We start from the raw sequence: 7,277 nt of genomic DNA, 5'->3' as shown, positions 1-7,277 counted from the left end.
TAGAGTGTGGTTCATGAGGAGTGGAAAGCCCCCCCATGATTTAATTGGCACTAATAAGAAATTTTAAGCCTATGGTGCATGTTGATGTAGATCCAGATACCAAAGCACTCAATTTTAATAATTTTCTCTTCAATTTATTCCCGCCATTTTAATTCAAATTTTAGGATAATCTAAGTCACTTTCACCACAAATCCAACCACCCACCCACTTAGAAAATTAATTCTACACATAATTAAAATCCACCTCCTCGTAGGATCGACACTCGTCGCCATTAATCTATTCTACAATAGATTCGTGCACTTGTGAGTTCAATAATATTTGCATAAGTTTTTGGCGCTATTGCCGGGGAGGTAAGTTATTTTAATTTGTAGAATTAATTTTTGTACATAATTTCTTTTAGTTGTTTTCTTGTACTTTTTTTCTTATTTAAAAAAAAAAGTGAATCTGCATTTTAAGAAGTTGTTAGAATTGAAGTTCTTAAACTATTAGACGCAGGTATAATTTACCCTATTTCTGATAGTTCATGGGTCAGTCTAGTGCAAGTTGTCCCTAAAAAGTCAGGAGTCACAATAGTTACCAATGCTGATAATGAATTGATACCCACTAGAGTGACTATAGGGTGGCGTGTATACATTGATTATAGAAAGTTGAATTCTGTCACACGTAAAGACCATTTTCCTTTACCATTTATCAATCAAATGCTTGATAGATTAGCAGGTCATGAATTTTATTGCTTTCTAGATGGCTACTCAGGATATAATTAGATTCCCATAGCACCAAAAGATCAAAAGAATACCACTTTCACTTGCCCTTTTGGCACTTTTGCATATAAGAGGTAGCCATTTGGATTATGTAATGCACCTGCTACATTTCAACGACGCATGTTAAGCATTTTTTCTAATATGGTTGAACGATTCCTTGAAGTCTTTATGGATGGCTTTTCTGTCTTTGGTGATTCATTCGATCAATGTTTACATCATCTAACACTAGTTATGCAGAGATGTATAGAGAAGAATTTGGTCTTAAATTGGGAGAAGTGTCATTTTATGGTAAAACAAGGTATTGTTCTCGGTCACATCATTTCGAGCAAAGGTATTGAGGTTGATAAAGTCAAGGTAGATCTCATTTCCAATCTTCCTCCACCTAAAACAATCAGAGAAGTAAGATTTTTCCTTAGGCATGCTGGTTTTTATAGACATTTCATTAAAGATTTTAGCAAAGTTTCTAGACCCTTATGCATCTACTTGCTAAGGATGTACCTTTTATCTTTGATGATTCATGTTTTTTGGCATTTGAAAAACTAAAGCAATTGTTTACATCATCACCCATCATTCAGCTCCCAAACTGGAACTTACCATTTGAGTTTATGTGTGATGCATCTAATTATGCAGTAGGAGTAGTATTAGGACAAATAATTGATCGAATTCTCCATATTATTTACTATGCTAGTATGACATTGAATGATGCACATTTGAACTATTCAACTACTGAAAAAGAAATGCTAGCAGTAGTGTTTACATTAGAAAAATTTTGATCTTATCTAACTGGTTGTAAAATAATTGTATTCACAAATCATACTGTTATTAAGTATCTTCTCACAAAGAAATATGCAAAAGGTAGACTAATTCGTTAGGTGTTACTTTTACAGGAATTTGACTTGGAATTAAATATAAGAAAGGCACAGAAAATGTTATGGCCAACCATCTTTCTCGTCTCCATTTTGACACAATTACAAAACCATTACCATTGAATGAGTCATTTTCAGATGAACAATTGATGAGTGTAGAAGTATTACCATGGTATGCTGATATAGTTAATTATCTTGTTACAGATCAACTTACAGAGCATTGGACTAAGTAGGACAAAGCCAAATTTTTTACGGAAATAAAAAATTTCTTTTGGGATAATCCTTATTTGTTCAAGTATTGTGCAGATCACATTGTCAGACGATGTGTTTCATAAAGTGAATTTCAAAACATCATTTCGTTCTACCATGAACAAGCTTGTGGAGGCCATTTCAGCGTTAAGAAAACAACTACTAAAATTTTACAATGTGGTTTCTATTGGCCAACTATATTTCGAGATGCTTATACTTTTTGTTCTTCATGTGACAGGTGTCAACGAATGGGGAGCATTACACGAAGGAATATGATGCCACTAAATCCAATTTTAGTGGTTGAGATTTTTAATGTGTAGGATATCGACTTCATGGGACCCTTTCCCCCTTCTTTTAGCCATCAATACATATTGATTGCTGTTGACTACGTATCAAAATGGATAGAAGCAATTCCATATAAAACCAATGATCACAATGTGGTGATAGGATTTTTGAAAAGCAACATTGTTTCACGCTTTTGATTCCCTCGAGCAATAATCAGTGATGATGATGCCCACTTCTGCAATAAATCATTCAAAACTCTCTTGACAAAGTATTCCATCACTCATAAAGTGGCGACCCCATATCATCCTCAAACCAGTGGCCAAGTTGAGATCTCCAATCGAGAAAAAAAGTATATTCGAAAAGACGGTGAGGCCAGACAGAAAAGATTGGTCATTAAGACTCGATGATGCATTATGGGCATATAGAACGGCTTTCAAGACCCCGATTGGGATGTCACCCTACAGGCTAGTGTATGGAAAAACTTGCCACCTACCTGTGGAACTCGAGCATCATGCCTACTGGGCCATCAAGAAATTCAACTTTGACATGCAGCAAGCTAGCTCAGAAAGAATATTACAACTAGTAGAACTTGAAGAAATTCGCAATGATGCATACGAAAATGTCAAGATTTACAAACAGGGAATGAAAGTCTTTCATAACAAACAAATTATAAGAAAATCTTTCACTCCAGACGACTTCAATGTGTAAAATTTCATCTCAGAAGCCAGATACGATTTTGCAAACACATCATATTTGGGAGCTACAACTACCAGAGTTAGTATCTCATGTTGAAGATTTAGAAAGATAACTCAGAGACATTAAGGGAGGTATCTACGACATCCAGTTGGAGCTTGAGGTAAATTCATTAAGAGGACGATTGTAATTTTCTTTTTATGTTTTAGTTTGTTACTCTGTTTGTGTGTTTTAGTTTGTTACCCCAGTTAAGTGGCGGATAACAGTACTCCGTGACAATCAAGTCCGTTACTCAGTTTCCCATAATACCTGATATTCTGAGACGAAGGTATGGACAGAAACGATAGTTTAGCAAAGCTTCACAATCGATTCCCTTCGTTTCTTCAGAATGCCCTCCTCACAATCTATAAAGCTCGGTACGAACGCATGCGATTGCTTATGAGGAAAAACATACCTGCTAACATCCGCTGGTTAATCGAGGCCAAAGTACGATTGGCAAGTGAGTTGCCTCCTAAATTTATTACATACATGCCTAGTTGTGGTAAAGGAAATTACGCAAGAAAACGAAGAGCTTGAAAACTTTCTATTGCTTGTCATAAGTGTGCCAGAATGATATGCGATAAAAAACCATGTTCTTTAGGAATGGTGTCTAATAACAGGGAAGATAAGATTCAATTCATTAGGGATGGCTTGAATATAGAGTCATTGGATGGTATCCTTTTGTCTCTTGAAACGCATCCCAGTGGATATGTATACGGAGTAATTCTCTAGTTATGACCATTATTCCAGAAAGAGCGTGCACGATATAGTCTCGGGAATCTGACTATAAACGACTATATTTGCTAGTTTATAAGAAAACTGGATGGGAAACCCATCCTCGACCCATAGAGGGCGTTCAAGTCATTTCTGGACGTAAAACCAGAGGAAGATGTGAGCCACAGTCACAACTACTAGTAACTATCCTTTTACTTCACTGTTATTTTATCATTTGCATTATTGTCTTTAATAATTTTATTTTATCATAGTTTGTTTTTTCCTTTTTACTGTTTCTTTTTTTAGTCTTAAGCAATGTGTTTTACGCGTTAATTGACAAAGACATGCTACCTCATACACAGCTGTGACCCACTGTCACCAAGATTCTTAAATATGATTTTTTATTAAGCACTCACAAATTTTTTTTGAGAAGTATCCCAATGGCAGCTACTCCCAATAAACAATTTAAGAACATTTGTGTACTTTCTGGATTTAATTATGGCAAAATTAAATAGTTCATTGAGGCAACCATAGATCTTGGTCGAAGTATAGTAGAGAGAAAATTACACTTGGTGTATAGAGGAGGTAACCGAGGGTTATCAAAATTGGTCTAAGAAGCTGCTTTTGTCAGAGGAAGCCAAGTGTTAGGCATCATCCCAAGAGCCCTAAAACCTTTGAGAAGTTTGTCTGACTCACCGACTGGAGAAGAGTTAGTCGTCTCAGGTATGCAAGAGAGAATAACTTAAATAATAAATCATGCTGATGGTTTTGTTTTCCTATCAGGAGATCTTACAACTCTAGAGGCACTTATCACAGTAGCATCTTGGGGCCATCTGCACATTCACCAGAAACTTATCGGTTGGTTAAATGTCAATAACTTTTATGATTACTTCATCGCATTTCTTAACCATGCAATAAAAAATTATTTCATTCCTTCCACAGCGAAAAAAATTTTCATTTGTGCCCATACTGCTAATGAGCTATTTGATCTGTTATAAACTTATCGACCAGAGCCAAATCCCAAGACCTTGATGTTGGAGTGTCCAAATAATGATGGTAACAGTAGCCGCAGTAAAAAGTACAAATTAGATTTAACTCTCCGCTTGTAAATATTTTCTTTTGTATTGCACCACTCAAGTGATGTCTTCTAAACTCTACTTTTTTGTTTAAAATATTGAGGACAATGTTTCGTTCTGGGTGGGGGGAGGGAATAATAGTAGACAATTGTGGAATCTTGGTGAAGTTTTTTACTAATATTTTGTTGTAGAGACTGACCGTGACTAACTTTTTGTGTTGAAGATGGCTGAATATGGAGTATAGTGACTCTAAAAACGCATCTTCTTAGTTAAAAAAAGATCCAGAAATTTTCTTTTTCTTTATTAAGTTTTGACAATCATTTTTTTCTAACTTCTTCTTTCTAATTTCTCCTTTATAAATATACACTTTCCAATTTTTTATTCGAAAATGACTGAATATGGAGTGTAGTGACTCTAGAAACGCATCTTCTTAGTTAAAAAAAATTCAAACATTTTCTTTTTCTATCATTTTAAGTGTAACCTTTCTAATTAGTTTTTCTGCATCATTTTCACCCTTCTGCATGCATATTTTCTTTTCATATTTAGAATAGGTTGTGGGGTAGAATGTCGTTTGAAAAAACAATTTTGTGATTTTTTGTAACATTGGATGACATGATGACTTTCAAATTTTAGTATTTGTATTATCTTTGATCTTAAGTGATGTTACGCCATGTTTGCTACTCTACATGTTGATGTCGGAGACAAATATGAGTTGCTTGAAGGAATGCACATGTCATAATGAATACCAAGTGAGTTTTTGAGCCTGTCATTTTTATTTGAAAGTAACCCTTTTTGCTCATTCTTCATACAACTTAGCAGTTTATTATTTTATACATGATCTCTAGATTTCCTTTGAGTCAATCCTCTAAAAAAAAGAAGGTTAAATAAAATTAAGAAAAAAAAAGAGAAAAAACTATGTTGGTACATCTGAAGGTCCATCTAACTAGTAGATATGAAAGATTATTTAGAGCTCTAAAAGACAATGGAAAGGCTATATTTGACCCGTTTGAGCCTTTCTAGCCATCATTTTTGTGAAATATCCATAGTTAACCGTTTTGAACCTTAAAAAAAAGACATTTTCTTTGTCAACTTATCATCTTGACCTACTCCGATTTGGAGTATTACTCGATGTCTTACAAGTTCCATCACCTATTCATGTTTGAGAAAAATGTAAATAATTATTTTGTTCAGTAAAGCTGTGCCATAAAAAAATTGTTTTAAAAAAAGAAAAAAAAAGATAGAAAAAAATAACAATAATAATAAATAAGCGAAATGCACCTTGTAATTGTTAGCCTATATGGCTATAAATGTTAATTTTGATGATAACAAATCACATATTTTGGTTGAACAAAAAATTTATGTATTGTGCTTTTATAATAAGAAAACGATTTTATGGAGTTAAGTTGTTTTCAAGTTGTGGACTAAAATGAAATAATTTTACAATCTTTGATTTTAATAAATATTGTTTTTAATTTCGGATTTAGACCTATTTGAAGGTATTTAAATATTTTGGGTCATTCTATAATTTCACATATTGTGGGTGATATCATAATTTTAGAAGGTTTTGGGATTAACACAGTAGTACTTAGAAATTCCAAAATTAGACTTATCTGAAAAGATTCATAAAGTTTTGGGCCATAATATAATTATATAAAATTTTAGGGTCAAACTATAATTTTAGAAAATAGTTCACTGTAGCAGTTACTGTAACAAGCGGCTAACCGGATTTTGGGAGTAAGCTTCTAGAATATAAACGGCTATCCGGATTTCGTAAGCGGCATACTGGATGTTCTGAAATTCAAATGTTTGTTGTAACGGTAACATAAAAGCAGCTAACTGAATTCCATAAACGGTAAGCCGGTTATCACCAAAATATGCATAATGGCTAGTTTTTGAGATCAAACTATATAAACTTAAATCCAATTCATTTTCAAGCTCACCAGTAAGAAAATAAAAAAAGCACACAACATATATTGGGCTCTCATTTTCGCAAATCAAAAACATTGAATCATCTTTTGTTCTTCAATTTGTATATCTACTCTTTAAGAGAGTTTTTATTATAATTTTCATTTCCTCATAAAATTTGTGAGTGTTTAAGTATGTGAGACACTTGATTGAAGAGATTGTGAGATAATCTCTTTGTTGTAAAGGTTCATTGACACCTTGTAAGTCAATTGTAAGCTTTTGAAGCCTTAAAAGGCATGGATAGTGAAATCCTCAAGCTTGGATCACTTGGAGGCGTGGACGTAGGCGGGGATTGCCGAACCACGTAAAAATTCGTGTGTTTGTTTTTCTTTTCCCTTACTCATTTATTATTGTGTTTTTATCAAACTTATTGCTTTCGAATTTATTAAGGCATTAGATTGGATAGTTGTGTGGTTTTGTTAGAATAAATTTTAAAATACCAATTTACCTCCCCCCCTTCTTGGGTTGCACAACTTTTATTTCAGTAATTTCCAAAAGATCTCTACTTTTTCTCAAACATATATTTTGTTTTCCTTATTTCCCCTCCTTTGTTAGTCATGTCCCTAGCCTACGTTACGTCCTAATAAAAGTCCTTGATTTTAGGGATCTATAGTTTGAAGTAGAAGCAA

Source organism: Citrus sinensis, chromosome 6, assembly GCF_022201045.2.
Source record: "Citrus sinensis cultivar Valencia sweet orange chromosome 6, DVS_A1.0, whole genome shotgun sequence".
NCBI classification, from domain to species: Eukaryota; Viridiplantae; Streptophyta; class Magnoliopsida; order Sapindales; family Rutaceae; genus Citrus; species Citrus sinensis.
Note: the sequence above shows the minus strand (reverse complement) of the source record.